Below are 24,074 nucleotides of genomic sequence, written 5' to 3' on the forward strand. Positions count from 1 at the left end.
TCATTTACTGGCATATTATGCTCACCCACCCCCACTCTCCCTTAGCTTCTGCTGTAGTTATCCAAAGACAGCTTCATATGTAACAAACTTTTATGGAATGTCACTTTGACAAGATGTGCACTTCTTTATGGCTCTCAGCATAGATTTTCTGTTTTTCCATTTTTTACTATATTCTTCATGCATGACATAAAAAGCCAATCTGAATACAGGAAGACAAGAGAGAAAGAAGTCATGGAGAATTTAGGTGAAACATGTAAATGCAAATGTCACAGTGACAGGAACTCTTGATGGAAAGAAAAATTATTACACTGATTGAGCTTTGAAGAATACAGGATCCAGTATCAATGGATCAATACTGAAAGACATGCTAAATATAACACAGATTTTCTTTAACACACACACACACACACACACACACACATGATTATATGTTTGTTACATTAAATAAATATTTTATTAATACACTGTTTAAAACTAATAAAAATAAAATAATCTGACAATGAAACCACACATATAAAGAAAGCTTAAGATAGAAATACTAGGAGATAAGAATGGGTCATTTGCATTTTTCTGCATGCAGAACTCCAGTTGATCCAACACCAATTGTTAAAAATACTGTCTTTTTTACACTGGATGTTTTTAGCTCCTTTGTTAAATATCAAGTGACCGTGCATGTGTGAGTTCTTTTCTGGGTCTTCAATTCTATTCCATTGATCTTCCTGCCTGTCTGCATACCAAAGCCAAACAGTTTTTATCACTATTGCTCTGTAGTAGAGCTTGAGGTCAGGGATGGTGATTCCCCCAGAATATCTTTTGTTGTGGAGAATAGTTTTTACTATCCTGTGTTTTTTGTTATTCCAGATGAATTTGAGAATTGCTCTGTTTAGATCTATGAAGAAATAAACAAGTTACAATTCACCCAGCACAGGAAGCTCAAGAAGAAGAAGGACTTAAGTGAGGGTGCTATGGTTCATCTGAGAAAGGGAACATAATACTCACAGGAACAATAAGAGAGGCAATGTGTGGAGCAAAGTCTGAAGTAAAGGCCACCCAGTGACGTCCCTACCTGAGGATTGATCCTATAAACAGTCATCAAACCCTGACACTATGACAAGAAGCATGTACCAAAAGGAGCATGCCATGGCTGTCTCCAGAGGGGGCCTTGCCAGAGCCTTACAAATACAGAGGCAGAAACTAGCAACCAACCATTGGACTGGGCTTGGGTTCCCCAACATAGGATCTGGAGGGTGGTCTGGAGAAGCTGAAGGGGTTTATAACCCCATGGGAAGAACAATGACTTTGGACACCCAGACACCCCAAGACTCCCAGGGACTGAACCATCAACCAAGGGGTACACATGACTCCAGCCAAAAATGTGGCAGAGGAATGCCTTGTTGGGCATCAGTGGGAGGAGTGGTCTTTGGTCAAGTAAAGGCTCAATAGAGGCCCCAACAAAAGGAAGTGGTTGAGGGGAGGGTGGGAGTATGTCTGGTAGAGGGGCATATACATGGAGGCAGCGGGTGGGAGGATAGGGAATCTTTGGGGATAGGAAATTTTGGAAGGGGGGAAAGTGGGAAAGGTTTTACCATTGGCAATGTAAATGAAGAAGATCTCCATAAAAAGAATTCATTGTAAAAAAAGAAAGAAAGAAAGAAAAAAGATAGAAATACAACACAGCACTGGAAAAAAAGTGAACTTGAACTATCAGAGAACTCTTAGAATCATCTGAAAGGTATAGAACTAAGTACAACTGAAAAAAATAAAAAACTGGCATTCGGAACTTTCAGGACTCAAAAGGGAGGACATTACCCAAAATATCCAACAAACGGGAGATAGAATCTGTAGAGACCATATCCACTTGATAAGCACCATTGAGGAATGGGGCCACACACTTACATCAAAAATATTAATTCAGAATTCCTCCTGTCAAAAGGAAATGCAGGGATGAAGAGTGGAGCAGAGACTAAGGGAAAGGCCATCCAGAGACTACCCCACTTAGGGATCCATCCCATCTGCAGATACCAAACCCAGACCCTATTGCTGATGTCAAGAAATGCTTACTGACAGGAGCCTGGTATAACTGTCCTCTAAGACACTCTACCAGAGCCTGGCCAATACAGATGAAGATGCATATAGCCAATATTGGACTGAGCACCAGTGGACCAGTGGAAAAGTTATGACAAGGAATGAAGGAGCTGAAGGGGTTTGCAACCCCATGAAGACCAACAACAATATCAACCAACCAGACCCCCCCCCCAAAGCTCCCAGGAACTAAACCACCAAACAAAGAGTAGAAATAGGGGACTCATGGCTCCAGCTGGATATGTAGCAGAGGACTGCATCATCAGGCATCGCTGGGAGGGGAGCCCCTTGGTCATATGGAGGCTTGATGACTCAGGGTAGGGCAATGCTTGGGCATTGAAGCAGGAGTGGGTGGGCAGGTGTGAGAGCACCCTCATAGAGTCAAGGGAAGGGGATAGGGAATGTGTGGAGGGGAAACTTGGAAGGGGAATAACATGTGAAAAGTAAATAAATAAAATAGCCTATAAACTAATGAAGAAAAAACAAACTCATAAACTCAAATGTTGAATTCATAAGACATTATAAACATTGCTAGAATGAAACAAATACAGTTTAGCCATCATTTCTCTTGATGACAACACCACACACAGCAAAATATATCACATGCCATGTGCCATGGCTAACTAAATAATTTTCAAAGTTAAGAAATGATACTCAAAAATATTATGGGAATTTTTGTTTTTAGCATCATGAAAATACATTTGAAAATGAGCCATCCTTCTCGCAAATGTGATTTGAATTTGCATCCCAAAGCAGAACAGGTAGATTGGGCATGTAGTGACTCTTACCCAAAGAATTAATTTTTCAAACATACCAATTTAGCAATAATATACATTGTTCAAGTTAGAAGGATTGCAGCCCCGAAGAGATAGAACATTGTCTTGAAACATACAGCAAATGATTACTTTTCAATGTTAGAAGCAACAGCAGCAATCTGAACAAGTGAAGGGGTATAATATATTCATTGGTAGGAAGATTTACATTTCCATATTTTACCCACATTCAAATATAAGTTTATGATTTCAGTGAAATCTCAATGTCACAGTAGTATCTTCTAGGAAGCTTGATAAATGCTCACACACCCAACTTAGCTATAAGTTCTGTTATTGCATATAGAGGTGCAATCAGCATTGAAAACAAAGTCTATTTTCAAAAAGCTAGCAGAAAGAGATTTGCATATTTACATTATTTGCAAATTATAAATTTTTTGAAAGTAAACCTAACTTAAACATTTCCAAGTATTTAAAGATTAAATGATGTCCTATAAATACAGATAACAATCTCTTGTGCATGGGTTAAAAATAATTTAATTTAAAAATAAAACTTATAGGAAAAGGTGTATATATATGTATATATATATATACATATACATATATATGTATGTGATGTTTGTGTGTGTGTGTGTGTGTGTGTGTAAAAGAATTTTTAAAAAGAAGCTATGAACTTGAAGAGCAAGGAGGAATGTATAAGAGAGTACAGAAGAATGAAAGGTAAGACAGAAACCAAGGGAAATATCAACATCTTTATCACTGAAAATGAAATGTCTGCAATACACGCAAGAGTTTGAATGCTTGTTTTCCAGTTTATGGATCAATAGCCAGACTGTGGAACTTTTGGAAGGAGGGTCCTATCAATATGTTGGGAAATAGATTACTAAACGAAGTCTTATGAACGCTGCAACCTGGTCTTTGCTCTTACCACTGTGACTTCTTTCTGCTCCATTATGATGTGCTCAGACTCTGCTGTAACATTTGCCTCTATGTTTTCACCATCATTGTGGATGGATACCCTCTGAAACTGTGAGCCAACATAAATCCTTCCTGAATCAAATTATTCAGTCCTGTACTTTGTAACAGAGAAACAAAAATAAATAATATAAAAATCAATAATAAAGGCATAGATATTTCTGATCTTTCAGCCCTATCCCTGATACCCAGTCATCCTACCACAGAAATTATTTCTTAATCAATTATTCTTTGGAAAAAGCAAAGGAAATGCACTTCTCTTTGGATTAAATGTTTTACTTAGAAAAGAGAAGAGAAAGAGACAGAACACTGTCTATATTAGGTCATACAGCAAACAAATTTCTTTTCAATTTAAATCACCATAACAGGACCAACATTATTGATTGATTTGCTAAATTTCACACACCAAGTAGCATATACACATCAACATTTCTAATGAACATCTTAACAAAAGCCTTTTTAGAGAGGTTTCTTATGACTTTTCTTGGCACATTCCATTCATTTCAAAATACCCACCCTAGTCAATGAACATCATGACTGATTGCTTCAAGACCAACAACCATCAGTAGTAGTTGATTGAATTATATTTTTTCTGAGGTACAAGGGTCGATATTGACCCAAACAGCATCCTGGTCTCCCTAAATTATAGTTCAGTAGCATTTGTTTTCCACAAGTCCTCTTTATTCATGAGTGTTGGGCAAGGCAGCACTCTCCAACTGATAGACAGATTAACTCCCAGTGGTAGTTATAATTTCCTTAATGATAAAACCCTTTGGGGGCAAATTTATATATCATCTCTTTTGGCACTGAAATCCTCCCTAAACATTTCAAAGTGTGTGCTCATACTAACATAAGACCCGAAGCAATGCTTTACAAATATTGGGACATAATTCTGCCAATTTAAATGCAAGTCACAGCTGTATACAATGACAAAATGCAGAATATATGTATTAAGGACTGCCTGGATGTTCAAACTAATATTAATAACTATAGAAAGTCATATTACCATACTCCTAGGTAGTAAGAAAAACAAAAACTGTGAAGACTTGTTTAAGATTGTGTCTCAGAGTGCTTGGTACTGATAATTGCACTGTAAGTACCTGGCAGAGGAAGAATATAGGTAGAGATGATGAGTCCAAGGTCACACATGTGCAACTAAAAAGATGGAGAAAGGCAAGTAGAAGCCAGAGAATACTTCAGTGTAGAAGATATTTCTCACAGTTGTGTTAAAGATCTAAATTATCTCTGTCTGTCACTGACTTTATTGAAAATATCTTATATATAAGATTTTCTAAAGAATAAAAAGTATTTCCATACCATAAAATCTCTCTTAATAAGGAGATAGAAAGATAAATAATTATAGAAGGCTCAGTTAGAAGAAACAGGAAACGTGATCTACAGATAGACTGAGATTCACCAGGAATGTCAGTCAAGCCAGGGATCTGGGATCCACCCAGAAGTTTCTAATCCTGTGTGAATAGGGTCTACCTAAAAGACTGACTACATAACTGTGGATCTTTGAATAGGATAAGAAAGTAATATAAATGGGAGTCGTGAAGATAAACACTAGAAATAGAAAGATATATGATGGCTGAACTGAGGATAGATAGCCACTGAGTTTAATAGAAACTCTCACCCCCGACACCTGCAAAATCAGGCCATTGTTAAACCTGGAGATGTCATAAAACAATGTAAATCTTTGGTAAGAAATCTGTTAAGCTCTCTTAAGAAAGAGGTAACAAGATAAGCAATTACAGAAGGCTAAGTACTACAGAATGCCTTATTTTATTAAACATTTGTCATAGTGGCAAAATTACTATTGTCATGATTTTAAATCCTAAGTTGTTAGTTACTCCAGGTGCAGACATGGTATGAGAGTGATGCAACAACTCTACAAGGATTCAGACATTGTAGAGCTTGAAAAGTCCCAGTTCTGGGCTAATCATAACATGAGTGAACTGTACAGTACCCTTGTAGACAGAGCATTAAAAAAGAAGAGGGCCGGGTTTAGTGTTAAGCCAGAGAGGAAGTGGATAAGAAATAAAACACAAAATCAAGAGAAATCTAGCTAAAGTTGGATAGAGGCTCTGAAATAAGTTTAGTCCAAGCAGAAATCAATAAAGGCAATCATGTACAATCAACACTTATGTGGATTTAAGTCATATGACTCAAGAGCTCAAAATAGAGTGGAATTAGAGCAGATGGAAGTACTTCGAGGAAGTGGAGGTGCACCCATGCTTTACTTCAGAGAGATTTCACTAACATGACCGTAGCAGTCTTTTACAAGTTACACAGGAAAGAAAATGAGGCGCTACTCATGGCAGAAGTGCACACAGTCTAATCCTGGCTTTAGAAAACATTGGAAAGACTCCTACTTAACCTGCATACATCACTAGAGAGATCAAAAAGAAAAATCTCTTGAAGGTTTTCTTTAAGGCTACCTAAGTTCTCCTCTTCCCTACACACAGACAATTTACTTCTGCCACAAAGATGTAAAGAATAGCTAGACATCTAGAAAAGGCGATCAAACCTTCATGAGCCTCTTCAGTTTAAAATATTGTATAATTTTGTAAGATTTTTCCTATGTAGCAAGTATTTGCAAATACGAATAGTTCTTTTGTTAGTTTTCACTTGATTCCAGTGGAGGATTCTAATGGTGCTGTAAGCATACTCTCCTTCAGCACTTCCAACCTCTTGACTCCAAGTCTTTTGTGAACTGTTCTTCAAGGATTTCAAGCTCTATTAATTCAACAGGAAGCTTCAGCAGACAATGCCCACACCTCCATTCTTGCAGTCTAAACATTCTGTCTGCTTAGCTCAGTTATCATCGACCTCAACAAATTAATTTCCCACCTTTCAAGAATTTCACTCTTGTTGCTTGATTTCTTCCTTAATTTCTCCATATGCTGTGTGACATTTATGACTATTTGGATGTGGAGGTGAATGAATAACTTAGTCACTGACTCTTAGCCACAGATAAAAGAAATTGTAGCTATTAATTCTATATTTTAATTTATTTAATTAATCTAAATAATTATTTGTAGAATAAAATTTTATTATATCTGTATGAATATCACTTGTTTGCGTTATCTCTTAGAATCCTCTTTGGAGTTTTGACTATTGGCTAGTGTGTATATCCTACCCTATTTTTCTTGGGGTTTACTGAGCCTCTTGAGGACCTCATATCATTTTTCACCTATCATTGTGGTTTAACTCCATTTAGGTAATTTGAGGGATATTATACCTATATACATCTTCTGTTCATTCTTAAGAAATATTTCACTAAATGCTACTGAAAAAATAGATTACCCCATATGTAAAAGAAAACCACCATAAAACCAAAACCATAGTAATTATATAAAACAAATGAATTTCAACATCTTAGAACAAGAAATTAAATAAAAAGCAAAAATGTAGTAGTTAGTTATGATGAATTTTCCCTGTAATCCCACAACTTGGAAATCTGAGGAAGGAGGATGTAAATTTAAATCCAGCCTAGGCTGCAAAGCAAGTTTCATGCCAGCCTGGGCTACATGATAGATAGGACTTATCTCAAGAAGAAAAGCAAAGAGACGATGAAGGAACAAGCAAACAACAACGAAGAAAACAATATAGGGATTGTGAGATAAATTGATAACAACATGCAAGGAAGCATTCATATACTATTAGTATTAAAATTTTGCTCAAATTAAATAAATAAAATTAAAATAAGGATATATTTGAAGTTAAATTAAGTAAAATCTTATATGCAACTTAAAACAAGGGTTTACAAATGCTATGGAAAACATAACAAAGTAAAAAACAGGAAAAAGGTTGTGTGACAGAAACACATCAGACAATATAGATGTTTCAGTATAAGGGCAAAGAATCCATGCATTAGGGAAATATTACCAATTTATATGTGAAGGAAATACTTATCATCCACAAAATCTATAAATATAGTGTTACCTCAAACAATATTAATAGAAGTGCTAGGAGAAATATCATAGTAGTATATCTTAGCATAAACATTCTCTGTAATTAACAGATCAATCAAAAAGGATGTAGGGAATTTAAAATGTGCACTTAGTAAGATAGACCCAAGGGCCATCTTCAGAGCAGTACATGCCCTAACCACAGAAGTGCAGATCCCCCAAGCACGCACTTGGCTGAAAAGCAAGTTTCAACAAACTTAGAATGATTGATATCATAAAAACCACAGTCATGGCCACAATGCACTTCACTCACAAATCAATACCAAAAGCTACACAGAGAAACCACATGCAACTGAAAATTAAGAAACACATATAAAATAACTTATGGGTCAAAAAGAAACAGCCATAAAATGTTTATAGTATATCCATTCCTTAAAATTATAGAATTTAATGTATACAAAAAAGGAATACTTAAAAGGGGCATCCCAGCTTAAGCCTGTGTTGAAAGAAGAAAAATACAACAATATATTAACATTTGTCAGAAGAGAAGCACAAAAGTAAAATATTTCAAATAAAAGTATGAAGATGTAAATTTAAAAATATACAAAGAAATGAACCAAATGTAAAATTGTAAAATAATATTGCTTTAACTTAGATGTGTTTATGTGTATCCAGTCTCCAGGAAGCACACACAGGCACACATGCTCTTACACACACACACACACACACACACACACACACACACACACACACACACACAAGACAGAGACAGAGAGTCCCATTTCCATCTGAATGTTTAGTCACAAATCCCACATTGTGCATATTTAAAGTCGCACCTTGTCTTTCTTTGAACTTTTGTCTCTCACAGTGAGAAATATGGCCACTATCCACATAGATTCGTTCATAGATATTGTCTTAAAAGAAAAAAATTCCCAACTACGGTACAAATTTTGTGTTATTCTTTTATTCTTACCCTAACTAGGTTTAGTAAATTCATCATTGTTTTAAGTCTTTGTGTTAGCTTTCTAATAATGTACCTCAATGGAATTATACTTTATATCAGTTACACAACTAATATTATAGACACAGTCTACATTTCACTCTAGGATGGCTGTTCACAGGATTTAAATTTTTACGTATTTTAATCTCTGATTTGGATAACTCTAAATATTCTGGTATGTTCTCAATATCTTATGTCCATCACAATGGTTGATGAGTTATAGAGGTATTCATCACATTAAAATATTATGTACAGTTGGTTTTCCTTTACACCCTTATACCATCAATTGGTAAACACTCACTTGTTTTCTGGCCCAGGAATTTCTTTGTTTACTAGCATGTAAGCAAATCACAGAATTTGTTTTATTGCATTTGTCCAATTTTATCTGATAAACTACACTTGAAACCCACCCACATTGTTATACAAAAATCTAGTGTGGCTCATTCAAATCCTGACTATCATTTGCTTTTGCAGGTCCTTACAGGAAGCTTGAAGTTCCTCTAATGAATAATGGTTGCCAGCACTCAAAATGATAAGCAAAACCCCTTTACATGTTCACAAAATCTTTTCACAAAAAAGCAGTTTTTATTTACTTTATTAAGTATTAAATATAAGATTGGCCTAAAATGTGATAATTGTTTATAAGAAGCCACCAAATTTATTACTCAGCATTTGTAATATATAATGTTTAATTATTTGTGTCAAGTTGATCGGATCATGTAATGCCATGATAGCAGATTAAACTTGATTTTTTTTTAATTTTTTGAGAATATCAGACAACTAAATTAATAAATATAAACATATCTACACACAGCTCCCCCTTGAATAACACCTCTGGCATCCCACACTCTTGTCTATTCCCAACTCTGTGTCTTAATATTTGATTTTATTATCCACTAAGTCCAGTTAGTAAAGCTTATATGTACACTGATATTGGATCATCCTCTGGAGCAAAAGAGCTCTCTTTATAAACCCTCAATAAAGAGCAACCCTCAGTCTGTCCAAAACTATCCATCCATTAACAATCAATCCCTCCTCAGAATGGATCTGCAGGTCATCCAATCTACATATTCTGAAATTTTGGCTGTACTGGCCTTCTCTAGGCCTTGTTCTGGTACCTGTAGCTGCTGTGAATTAATGATTACAATAGTCATGCCGTGTCCTTAAGAACTTTGCTGCACTCTTCTCCCTTCCCTGGCTCTTACATTCTTGCCTCTTCACTTCCAGAATGTTCTCTAAGGAGGATTAATATAGATGTCTGATTTAGAAATCAAAATCTATCTCTTATTCTCAATAATGTGGCATTATGGATATCTAGGTTGACTGTTCCCCACTACAAAATGAAGCTTTCATAACCAAGGCTAATAGAATACTCAGTTTATAGGTATACTAATGCCCATTTTGACAGCATGATCATCTAACAAAAAAATAGTATCAGATGCTACATTTAGGCAATTAACATCCCCCTATCTGCTATGAGTTTCTGGCCTAGATTATATTATCAGGCATGATTTCTCTTCAGGCCTCAAATCTAGTTACAGTGCAAGTACTTACCCCGTAATAGCAATGTCATTATTGCACCTGCTGTGACATCTTGTTTATCAGAACAGACCCACTGCACACAGGTTTCCATCACTGGTTGAGACTGTGGCTTCTGTTCTTTCTCCTTAACTACCTACAAAGTACCTTCCATTTCTATGAAAGCAAGCCAGAACAAATGTCCCTGCTTGTTTTGATGTGTGTGTGTATGTGTGTGTGTGTGTGTGTGTGTGTGTTTGTGTGTGTGTGTGTGTGTTTGTGTGTGTATGTGTGTGTATTTGTGTGTGTGTGTGTGTGTGTGTGTGTGTGTGTGTACATGTATTGCCAAAGTGTCTTTGGAAATAGAGAATTGCCATATAATTAAAACTGGTATCCAAAAGAAATGCCAGTAGCCTGTGTTTTGATGGAGGGTAGATCTGAATCATCCTAGACCAATAATTCCTGGGGAGGTATTCCATGCCTTGTACTGTGATTTTCATTTAATAACCCATGTTTTCTGGGAAGGGCATTGTCTGCCCATGACAAGCAATTACTTTCTAATCTTTTCTAAAATTGCATTTTAAATTAGCTTCCTAATGAGGCAGTTTCTTAGTTCTTTAATTTTGGTTAACCCACTGATTACCCACGTTTTCCTCCATCGTCTATTATGACACCTGCTTAATACTGTGGTCCTCATTATTTCCACCTCTTCTTTCTTTTTATGTGATCAACTGTACCTCAATTTACATTGAAAATTTTGCGTTGAGAGACGTTAGGCTTCTACATGACAATTTTGTCTCCCTTCCTTAAATGTCAACAATATCGTCCCACCAGCCAGGCTTCATATTTGTGTCTCTAGTATTCCACTCAAGATTTGTTTTACCTATCTTTCTTAATAAGACCTCTCAAAAGGTCCCTTACAACTTTTCAGGCTTATGCTAGGCTTCAAGTTAAATATACAAGCAGAGGATTTGAAACTAGAAGTACACATGAGAGAGAACATATGGTGTTTGTCTTTTTGGGCCTGGGTTACTTTACTCAGTATAATTCCTTTTTCCAGTCATAGTCATTTACCTGCAAAGTTCATGATCTCACATCTTTTCCAATTGACTAATACTCCACGGTGTGCATATCCTCCATTTTTAAAGTTCATTTATTTGTTGAATATCTAGATCTATTTCATTCTATTTTTAAGTTGCTGTGAGAAGAACATCAGTGAGAATGGATACACATGGGTGCATGAGTTACCACCCCCATCGACTGTCTATACATGTTCCCTTTTCACCATACCCACACCAGCATATATTGCCATTTATTGCTCAGATGATAATCTTTCAAACTAAGGTTAAAAAATCTTTAATTAATTTTAGAGTCCATTTCTCTTATGGCCAATTCCTTAAGTACATGTTCAAGCATTTCCTAGTCATTTGTGTTTCTTCTGAGAAGTTCTGTTCAATTCTATAATATATTTTTATTTGATTTGATAACTGCTTAATGTTTAGGTGCTTTTTGGTATATTTTCTGTTGAATGAATTACTTAAATTGAATTTTTATCAGTGTGTGTTAAGGTGTGTCCTGGAGAAATTAGCATTCAGTAACTAATACAAAGATGTAGTTATAGTCAGTGTTCTGGCTTGCTTCTCTGTTCTGGAATAAAACAGACAAAAGGCAATTGAGAGGTGGGGTAGGTGATTTAAACTTACAATTCCAGGTAACAGTGCATTGTTGAGTGAAGAAAGGACAGAAACTAAGTGTGGGGACTTAGAGTAGAAACCATGGAGGAATGCTGCATACTAGATTGCTATGATTCACACATAGACTCGTGTTCAGCTAACATTCTTATTTAGACTTTTCCAGTCCCACCTAATTATGAATGGAAATGACCATAGTGAGTGGGTCTTTTGTACATCAATCATCAGTCAAGAAATCTCTTACAGACATGGGCACGGGCCAATATGTTTGAAGTAATGATTTAACTAGATTTCTATGCTCAAGGAATTTGATTCATTCCGGGATCTCAACCTTGTAGAATGGTGGCTTTTACATATAGGGTACAGCTTCCCAAAACAATGGAAAACATTTTGTATGAACATATATGTCCACACCCTTTGGTCTGTCCCCATGGTGATTCTGAGTCCCTTGAAGTTGACAATTAACTTTCATACAGAGTGAGACAAGGGTCTTAGCTGAATTCCAACATTCATATGAAACTGAGAGCAGAAAGGAAAATACATGAAAGGATGATATTAAATACAGGAAAGTTCAGAGAGAATACTAGATATTTCATCAACAGAGAGTCTCTTTCAGCTCATGTCCCTGTTATTCATCTACATAAAAAGATTGCCTCTCTGTTAAGACAAATTTTATATATTGAAAGCTAGAAGTACAAAGCATCTTAGGCTAAGTAAGAAAAAGGGGAAATATAAAGGATGTCTGTCAAAAAATTAGGTAGTATGGGCCCATCAATAGATGAGGAACTACAGGCAATAAATAACTGCCAAGGAAGAGGAAATAAGTCTTCCGAATGGAAGAGAATGCCCTAATACACTAACTAATACTAAATAGTCAGCTATAAACACATATATAGATGGGCAACACACACACACACACACACACACACACACACACACACTTGTGTGTGTGTGTGTGTGTGTGTAAAACAATAATAAATAAGTATAGACAGAAAGGTTCTAAAATGATGTAAATACAGTATGCACATATAGGTAATTTCAAAAAATTTTATAGTATTATCTCAGTTTTTAGAGTATTTATCTTACATGCTAAAATCTTTGGGTTCAATCCCAAAAAGTAACAAAAAAATAACTAATATCCAAAGTGAAGATGAACAATATTATCTTGTATTTTAACTAGAAAAATTAGTTCAACAATAAAAGATTATAGAATTACAGGTTAACTTTATAACTTTTTTGGAAGTGTAATACAACACATTTCTCCCTTTGTTTTCCCCTATCAAAAACCTCCTCAATAACTCTCCCTTTGCCATTCAAATTCCTGCTCTCTATTTTTATGAATAGTTATGGAATACATATAAGTATGTCTGTGTATATATATATATATATATATATATATATATATATATATATATATACATCTTACTAAATATAACCTAGTCAGTTCATATGATGTTAGAATGTATGTATGTTTTCACGAATGCCTGTTTGGTACTGTACAACCAATTAATTTTCTCTTCCCTGGATAACAACACTGCTTCAAGATTTTCTCAGTTGCCTATATTTCATTGTGTATTTGAAGCCTGGGGTGCTTTCCCCATCCACTTTGGCGTGTTCATTGGTGTCATCTTTACTAAGTGCCTGCTTGGGCAGGCATGTTTAAAGGTTTATTTATTTTATGAATGGTTTTTAGTATTTATTTGTGTGAGTGTCTGCCAGAATGTGTTTACATATACCACATGCATATGTTGCCTTCAGAGGTCAGAAGAAGCCGTAAGATTCTCCTAGACTCAGAGACTCCAGAGTGGTGGTTTTAAGCAGGTGTTTGTATACTTGAGACTGAACCTAGGTCTTCTGGAGGGATGTCAAGTGCTCTTATCAGCTAAATTATCTCTCAAAAGTCCACAGAATTCTTGTTTTAATTTTTAGTGTCTAACATAAAAGTAGTCACCTTTGAAGAAATGTAGTGCATTCAGTTACATTACTAAAGATGCGTGAACTAACATTAGTCTATCCTCAAGCATTCCATCCTAAATCAGATCTTAGGAACTCAGGTGTACTTCTGTGTGTGTGTGCCAACAAGCTTGATTCTGATTAGATTTTCCTTTACAAACTGTGTTCTCAGTATTTAAAATAACATGTATTTATTTACTGTGGGGAAAGTAAAACATGTGAACAAAAAGCACTTGTGGAGGGCAGAGAACATTTTCCAGATTTCTTTCTTCCTATCATGTTTGTCATAGGAAGGAATTCAGCTCTGAAGTCTTGCCAAGTGCCTTTGCCCACAGATTACCCACTGCCTCATCTGGATTCTACCCTAAAATGAACTGTCTGTAAATACAAGTTCATTTTTATTTCAAAGAATATATTTTGTGAATTCTGAAACCTGTTCCTGACACATTGATAATAGACTACATTTTTAAATAAAACTTCAAAATTTGTCCTTTTAAACTTACTTTACCTCATGTTTTCTAAAATCATCTTTCTCAGAAATTCATTTCTACACATTTTCAAAAAGAAAATGAATGTATATTCTGGACTTTATGCATAGTGTCTTAATTAGTATTTCTATTGCTGTGAAGAGATGCCATGACCACACCAACTCTTACAAGAAAAACATTTAATTGGGGTGAGCTTACAGTTCTGAGGTTCATACATTGTCATTCTGGAGAGGAACATGGCAGCTTGCAAGCAGTCATAATATCTGAGATTACTACATCTGGATCAACAGGCAGCAGAAAGAGAGTGGAACACTGCCTGAACTGAGCAACTGAGCCCTCAAAGCCCAGTCCACAGAGATACAATTTCTCCAAGAGGCTACAACCATCCCAATAATGTCATACCTCCTAATAACGTCATTCCCTATGAGCCTATAGGGGGCCATTTTCAATAAAACCACAATACCTAACATTTACATACAGCCGAAATTGTTCACAACACTCTCACAAATTAAAGATTTGTACCATTTTCCCAGTCCTAAAATTTTCTGCTACCCATCATTGGTCAACAGAGGACCCAAAATGAAAGGTTTATTATAATTGCTTTAACAATGCCATATTGATCAAATGATTTGGCTGAGCATAACAGAAATGTAGAGACTGTATAAAAGGTGAAGGCTATACATCTCCAGGCTCAAAAACACAGAAGAGCAAAACCTGAGATATAAACATGTCTTCCTAACTACTCAGATATGTATCAAGGAGATGAACCAAGGAGGGTGTCTTAGTCAGGGTTTCTATTCCTGCACAAACATCATGACCAAGAAGCAAGCTGGGGAGGAAAGGGTTTATTGCACTTACACTTCACAATCAAAACATGGCTCCTTTAAGAGTCTTTAATCTTCCCTCTGAAATTTCACAAGCCAGGCCTCCATCTTTTTCACTGTTCTTAACATTGTCTTCCAAGCTCCTGCAGAACTTTCCACCGAGCTCTTAATATTCTAATAGCTTTTCTAGCTCAAAGTTCCAAAGTCCTTCCACAGTCCTCCCCAAAACATGGTCAGGTTGTCACAGGAATACCCTACTATTCTGGTACCAATTTGTCTTATTCAGGGTTTCTATTCCTGCACAAACATCATGACCAAGAAGCAAGCTGGGGAAGAAAGGGTTTTTTGAGCTTACACTTCCACGCTGCAGTTCATCACTAAAGGAAGTCAGGACTGGAACTCAAGCAGGGTTAGAAGCAGGAGCTGATGCAGAGGCCATGGTGGGATGTTTCTTACTGGCTTGCTTCCCCTGGCTTGCTTAGCCTACTCTGTTATAGAACTCAAGAACACCAGCCCAAAGGTGGTACCACCCACAAGGGGCCCTCCCCACTTGATCACTAATTGAGAAAATGCCCCACAGCTGGATCTCATGGATGCACTTCCACAACTGAAGCTCCTTTCTCTGTGATAACTCCAGCCTGTGTCAAGTTGACACACAAAACTAGCCAGTACAGAGGGACATGGGGGAACTGCCCTTGTCCACTTCAGGTTTTTCCTCTCATGTTGCTGGCTGAACAAATGCTGTAAACGTCTAAGGTGAGTAGAGATTTTTGGCAAACATAAATAATATCTTTGTCTGAGCTAGGTTCATAGACTCCTTTTGTTTACTCAGTTTTTTACTTGAGAATCATTTGGAGAAGAAATTGATTATAAAATTAAAATTAACTAATCAGAAAAAAATAATCTGGCAAAAGAGTCCTCAGAGAAAGAGAGCAAAGGTGGCAAAGTGAAGAGAGACAGAAAGAAAGGGGAAGGCCATGCGAGTCTTCAGGTGACCATGAGTAAGTTCAAAAATGACACTGCATCTGCACTTCTTAGGTGGCAGACACTGGAGATATGTGTAAATAAGAAGAACACTTTCTACCAGGAAAGTTATGTTGTGATATTTGACCCCTGAATATTTAAATTCCATTGAAATTATACATGATCATCATTTATGTTAGAGTAATCTGTGGTCTGATTTTCCTGAAAAGAAGTAAAGAAAGAGACACTGATCCCTTCTAAAGAGAGAACTGACATACCAAAGAAAAGGTTCCTATCAGCTCACCATGGTGAGCCAGTGAGTCTAGCAGGGTTTATTTTTAAGTAGGAGGATAGGTGATTCTTAGGCAGCTTCAACCACAACTGATGATTCAGTTCCATTAGTTTATGTCCATTTATGCAGTAGTCATTGGGATCTTGAGTAGAAGCAGGTTCTATAAGTCTATTTTGAGGTCATGCCTACTGGCCTTATGAGAACTTTCTGAACACCTACTAATAGTCTCCTCAACTGTGTAACTCATGTATGCTTATTGTACAACCCATGAGAGGAGGTTAAGAGTCCCAACTCTTGAGGGTAACTGCTTCAAGAGGATGATTACCATATGCAATCTATAGGAAATAGGTGCATAACATAGTCAGAAGTTGGATATATCTACTCTTAAAACTTAAATTTAGTTCTAAAAAGATTGAAAATGACAAAATCAAAAATGCATTGCTTGGTAATGCTTTGAAGTCACTCACATCTTAAAAATCTATCTTCCTTATTCTTTTTGTCTTTCCACTTATATGAATTGTATAGATAGGAACTGACTATGCATCATTCCTCATTAATTTTGCTCTTCTTTTCTTTGTCCAAAGAAATCCTTCTCAGCTATTAAAATACAGAGATAAGACCAACCATGTAGAGATGAAGAAATTTTGTGTAAGAATGTGTTCATGGACTTGCTGCATGTGATTTTTTTATGACAATCAGGCGAACCAATGCTACTGTTATCTTTCCATACTCAATGATGTCAAAAATTCTTTGTACTGAAGAGGACTAGTCTTTGTAAGCATCTTTGTGTCTCTACAAATAGGGAAAAGAAAGACAGGCTATGTCTCAAGATTTTATGGGACGGGAACTGCACAGAAGACTAAGGTAATCTGCTAGGGTTCTGAAAGAAAGGGATTCTGATTTGATATAATTTTCTTTGCTTATGTCCTGCTTGAACAATGATTCTGCTTCAAATTACACACTTCTGATCACCTTGAAATCAAAAGCATCAGGAAAAAATACATATGTTGTGTGTGTGTGTGTGTGTGTGTGTGTGTGTTCTTCTAATGCACTGACCTTTTGTCAAGGGCCTATATCTCCATGGTTATCAAGATCTCCTACATATTTTGAAAATGATTTTCTTTGCCCAGGCTTGGTTGGTATTTTTGTAAAACACACAGAAATCTTGAGCTTGATCTTCTGATCCTTATCAGTCACTTTAGCAAAGCCTATGACTTGCTCATCACACTGACCCTGTGGCCGGACAATCAGCAGGGTGAAATAGCAATGCAATTCCTTAGGTCCCATGTGGGAGTACATATCAGAAGGCTAGATGTGCTTCTTAATGGAAGATCCAAATGATATAAATCATCCTACCATCAAGGGGCTAATCCAAGCAACATTGCTGCACTGAAGATAAACTGCTAACTTTTCTAAATAATCTCCTGTCCTATGAAATGCATCATATCTGGTCCTAGAGATTCCCACAGTGTCTAGATGGAGTTTTGACTTTGTTTTGTAAATATTGCCAATTCTTTCATTGTGCCACACAACATTACAGCCTTGTATAGATAAACATCAAAGATCCATATCTGTTTACAGGGACTTGTGCCAAAAAATTACAACCATAATTTGCAACTATAGAGGGAGGCTAATATATTAAAAGTATTGTGGTTATTAATATACTTTTGACCCTTATATGGGCCCTGTGATGTTTAGAATACATTGGCCTATGAGAAATGGCACATTTAGAAGGTGTAGCCTTCTTGGAATAGGTCTGGCTTTCTTGGAGGAAGTGTGTCATTGTGTAGGAAGGCTTAGAGATCTCCCTCTATGCCCAGGCTTTGCCCAGTATAGAAGAGACCATGGTTATGGCTGCCTGCATAATCGAGTCTCCCCCTGGTTGCCTTTGGATCATGACATAGAGCTCTCAGCAACCCCAGAACCATATCTGCCTGAAGAAAGCCATGTTTCCAGCCATAATAAAAATGAACTGAAACTATGAAACTGTAAGGCAGTCCCAAGTAAATGTTTTCCTTTATAAGAGCTGTGTTGATCATGGTGTCTCTGCACAGCAATGGAAATCCTAATTCAGACTTTCCTGAAAAGAAGCATTTCTGTTGGTTGCCATTTTGTCCTATTGACAGTGTCCTCTCAATAAAAAGCTTACAGAAGTTTTGCAATTTTATGAGGTCCCATTTGTCAATTTTTGATCTTAAAGCATAAGCTATTTCTGTTCTGTTCAGGAAATTTTCTCCTGTGCCTATGTGCTCCAGGTTCTTCTCCACTTTCTCTTCTATTAGATTCAGTGTATTTAGTTTTACATGGAGGCCCTTGATCCACTTGGACTTGAGCTTTGTACAGGGAGATAAGATTGGCTCAATCTGCATGTTAACTGCCAGTTGAACCAGCACCATTTGTTGAAAATGCCATTCTGAGTTAGGCAACCCAACCAAACAAGAAAACACAGGGTATACCCTCATTCCTAAGTGGATATTAGCCCAAAAGCTCAAAATACCCAAGATACAATTCACAGACCAAATGAAGCTCAAGAAGGAAGACCAAAGTATGGATACTTTAGTCCTTCTTATAAGGGGAATCAAAATACCCCCTCAAAGGCAACCAATGGATTGAGCATATGGTTTCCAAAGGAGGATCTAGAGAAAGGAACTAAGGAGCTGAAGAGGTTTGCAACCCCATAGGAGGAACAATACTATGTACTAAACAGTACCCCAGAGCTCCCAGGGACTAAACCACCAACAAAAGAGTACATATGGAGTACATATACAGCTACATATGTATCAGAGGATGGCCTGTTCAGACATCAGTGAGAGGAGAGGCCATTGGTACTTTGAAGGCTTGATGCCCCAGTGTAAGGGAATGCCAGGTCAAGAAAGTGGGAAGTAAGCAGGGAGAGGGGTGCTGGAATAGGTAGATTAAGGAGGGGCAAGAAGCAAAGGGGATAACATTTGAAATGTAAATAAAGCAAATGTCTAATAATAAATAAACAAATCATTTCTGTAAAAAGCAACATTTTAAGGTAAGAGAAGGAGTAGGTTTGAGCCCAAGAGTTCTATGACCTAATGTACAAGGTAGTTATAGCAGAGATTTTGCAAACTTGCAAAGGTAAAGTTAGAAGCTGTAGCTATGAATTTAAACTTGATTAAAATGATACCCAGGAAATCTATTTTATATTTCTTCTAAATTCCAATTATAAGTTCTTAACCACTTTCTAGGCATTTAAACTTGGATATCTAATGAATAAGTTTTACACTTCCATACCCACTCATCTTCCCCAAATCTCTCACACTTAGGTTGCCATAGATTTCTTTTTAGCCTATGAGGTACAATGATCATCACTTAATTTGTTGTTTTCTTAATTTTTTGTTTTCTTTTTTGATGCTATGTCAAAATATATGATAAGCAATTAAAGGGTATGTTTATTTTGACTTACAGTTAAACAATAGATGCAGGGCCAAGTGTGCCATTTCCAGGTGGGTCAAGGAGGCAGCAGTGCACCCAGCAGTGCAGAGAGCCCTGAAAGCACAGATTGAACCACCGCTGCAGCTCAAAGGATCACATCTAGAACCCTCTGGCTTGAGCCTTCCAATTTCTGTCTCTGGCTTGGGACAATCCTCTGCCACAGCACGCCATATCCAAGTGTTTCAGGGAGGTAGCTAACCACCCAGGAGTGCAGAGAGGCCAGACAGCACAGGTAGGACCACCCTTGCTGCTCAGAGGAAACAGGCTGAAGCTCTGAAGCACAAGAGTCTAGGAGCAGCCTGGGACAGGAGTCGTCCAAGTCCCATCCCCAACCAGAGCAGATCCTGGACCACAGAGCTACATACATAAATACCACAACAAGAGAGCGGGTCTCCCAGGAGTACCTACATACCTGTGTACATAGAGAGAACAGGTCACCCAGGAGCACAGATACAGAGGCTTGCAGGACAGATAAGCCACAGTCAGACAGCAAGACCAGCTAACACCACAGATAACCACAGAGAAAAAGACAATTGCAAGAACATTACCAACAGAAACCAAGGCAAAACGACACCATCCAAACCCAGTTCTCGCACAACAGCGAGTCCTGGATACACCAACACACTAGAAAAACAAAATATGGATTTAAAATCACAGCTCATGATGCTGACAGAGGACTTCAAAAAGGACATAAATAATTCTTTTAAAGATATACAGGAAAACATGGATCAATGGGTAGAAGCCCTTAAAAAGGAAATACAAAAATCCCTTAAAGAAATACAGGAGAACATGTGTCAACAGGTAGAAGACCTTAAAGGAGAAACACAAAAGTCCCTTTAAAAAAATACAGGAAAACACAAACAAACAAGTGAAGGAACTGAACAAAACCATCCAGGATCTAAAAATTGAAGTAGAAACAATAAAGAAATCACAAAGGGAGACAACTCTGGAGATAGAAAACCTTGGAAAGAAATCAGGAGTCATAGATGCAAGCATCAACAACAGATTACAAGAGATAGAAGAAAGAATCTCAAGTGCTGAAGACTGCTTAGAAAACATTCAACAGTCAAAAAAATGCAAAATGCAGAAAGCTTGCAACCCAAAACATCCATGAAATCCAGGACACAATGAGAAGACCAAACCAAAGGATTATAGGTATAGAAGAGAGCAAAGATTTACAACTTAAAGGGCCAGTAAATATCTTCAACAAAATTAAAGAAGAAAACTTCCCTAACCTGAGAGAGAAAGAGAGAGAGAGAGAGAGAGAGAGAGAGAGAGAGAGAGAGAGAGAGAGGCCCAAGAACATACAAGAAGTCTCAAAAAAAAAAAAAAGGAAAAAGGAAAGAAAAAAGAAGAAAAAAAAAAAAGAGAGAAGCCTACAGAACTCCAAACAGACTGGACCAGAACAGGAAATCCTCCTGTCACATAATAATCAAAACACCACCAAAGAATGAATATTAAAAGCAGTAAGGGGAAAAGGTCAAGTAACATACAAATGTAGACTTATCAGAATTACACCAGACTTCTCAGCAGGGATCATGAATGCTAGAAGATCCTGGACAGATCTCATACAGACCCTAAAAGAACAAAAAATGCCAGCCCAAACTACTATACCCAGCAAAACTCTCAATCACCATAAATGGAGAAACCAAGATGCTACAGGATAAAACCAAATTAACACAATATCTTTCCATAAAGGATAATAGATGGAAAAACAAACACAAGGAAGGAAACTATACCCTAGAAAAAGCAAGAAAGTAATCTTTCAGCAAACCACACAAACATAAAAATAGCATCAGAAATAACAGACAGCAACAATCAATAACTATTCCTTAATATCTCTTAACATCAGTGGACTCCATTCCCCAATAAAAAGACATAGACTAACAGACTGCATACATAAATAGGACCCAGCATTTTGCTACATACACCGCAGTGTCAAAGACAAACACTAACTCAGAGTAAAAGGCTGGAAAACAATGGTCCCAGGAAACAAGCTAGAGTAACCATTCTAATATTGGATAAAATTGACTTTCAACCAAAAATCATCAAAAAAAAAAAAAAAAGACAGAAGGAAATTTGAAGCTATAGCTATAGCAATTATACAATAAAAGGAAGTCAAAGGGATACAAATTGGAAAGAAGTCTGATTATCACTATTTTCACATGATATGATAATATACTTAAGCAACCCTAAAAACTATACCAGAGAACTCCTCCAGTTAAAAAAAAACAACTTCAGTAAAGTGGCCAGATATAAAATTAACTCAAACAAATTAGTTGACTTCCTATAATCAAAGGAAAAACAGGCTGAGAAAGAAATTAGGGAAATGACACCATTCACAATAGTCACAAACAATGTACAGTATCTTGGTGTAACTCTAACAAAACAAGTGAAAGATCTGTATGACAAGAACATCAAATCTCTGAAGATAGAAATTGAAGGAGACCTCAGAAGATGGAAAGATCTCCCATCCTCATAGATTGGAAGGATTAATATAGTAAAATTGGCGATCTTGCCAAAAATACTCTACAGATTCAATGCAATCCCCATCAAATTTCTAACTCAGTTCTTCATAGAATTAGAAAGCACAATTCTCAAATTCATCTGGAATAACAAAAAAACCCAGGATAGCTAAAATTATTCTCAACAGTAAAAGAACTTCTGGCAGAATCACCATTCCTGACCTCAAGCTGTACTACAGAGCATTGGTATTAAAAACTGCATGGTATTGGTACAATGACAGGCAGGTAGATCAATGGAATAGAATTGCAGACCCAGATATGAACCCACACAACTCTGGTCACTTGATCTCTGAAAAAGGAGCTAAAAAGATCCAGCAGCAAAAAGATAGCCTTTCCAACAAATGGTGCTGGTTCAACTGGCAGTTAGTATGCAGAAGAATGCAAATTGATCCGTTCTTTTTTTTTTCTTTTCTTTTTTTTTATTCAATATATTTTTTTATTTACATTTCAAATGATTTCCCCTTTTCTAGCTCCCCACTCCCCGAAAGTCCCATAAGCCCCCTTCTCTCCCCCTGTCCTCCCACCCACCCCTTCCCACTTCCCCATTCTGGTTTTGCCCTATACTGCTTCACTGAGTCTTTCCAGAACCAGGGGCCACTCCTCCTTTCTTCTTATACCTCATTTGATGTGTAGATTATGTTTTGGGTATTCCAGTTTTCTAGGTTAATATCCACTTATTAGTGATTGCATACCATGAGTCACCTTTTGAGTATGGGTTACCTCACTTAGTATGATGTTTTCTAGCTCCATCCATTTGCCTAAGAATTTCATGAATTCATTGTTTCTAATGGCTGAATAGTACTCCATTGTGTAGATATACCACATTTTTTGCATCCACTCTTCTGTTGAGGGATACCTGGGTTCTTTCCAGCTTCTGGCAATTATACATAGGGCTGCTATGAACATAGTAGAGCATGTATCCTTATTATATGGTGGGGAATCCTTTGGGTATATGCCCAGGAGTGGTATAGCAGGATCTTCTGGAAGTGAGGTGCCCAGTTTTCGGAGGAACCACCAGACTGATTTCCAGAGTGGTTGTACCAATTTGCAACCCCACCAGCAGTGGAGGAGTGTTCCTTTTTCTTCACATCCTCTCCAACACCTGTTGTGTCCTGAATTTTTAATCTTAGCCATTCTGACTGGTGTAAGGTGAAATCTCAGGGTTGTTTTGATTTGCATTTCCCTAATGACTAATGAAATTAAGCATTTTTTAAGATGCTTCTCCGCCATCCGAAGTTCTTCAGGTGAGAATTCTTTGTTTAACTCTGTACCCCATTTTTAAATAGGGTTGTTTGGTTTTCTGGAGTCTAACTTCTTGAGTTCTTTATATATATTGGCTATTAGCCCTCTATCTGATGTAGGATTGGTGAAGATCTTTTCCCAATTTGTTGGTTGCCGATTTGTCCTTTTGATGGTGCCCTTTGCTGTACAGAAACTTTGTAATTTTATGAGGTCCCATTTGTCAATTCTTGATCTTAGAGCATACGCTATTGGTGTTCTGTTCAGAAATTTTCTCCTTGTACCAATGTCCTCAAGGGTCTTCCCCAGTTTCTTTTCTATTAGATTCAGAGTGTCTGGCTTTATGTGGAAGTCCTTGATCCATTTGGATTTGAGCTT

This window comes from Apodemus sylvaticus, chromosome 13 (assembly GCF_947179515.1).
Source record: "Apodemus sylvaticus chromosome 13, mApoSyl1.1, whole genome shotgun sequence".
Classification (NCBI taxonomy): Eukaryota; Metazoa; Chordata; class Mammalia; order Rodentia; family Muridae; genus Apodemus; species Apodemus sylvaticus.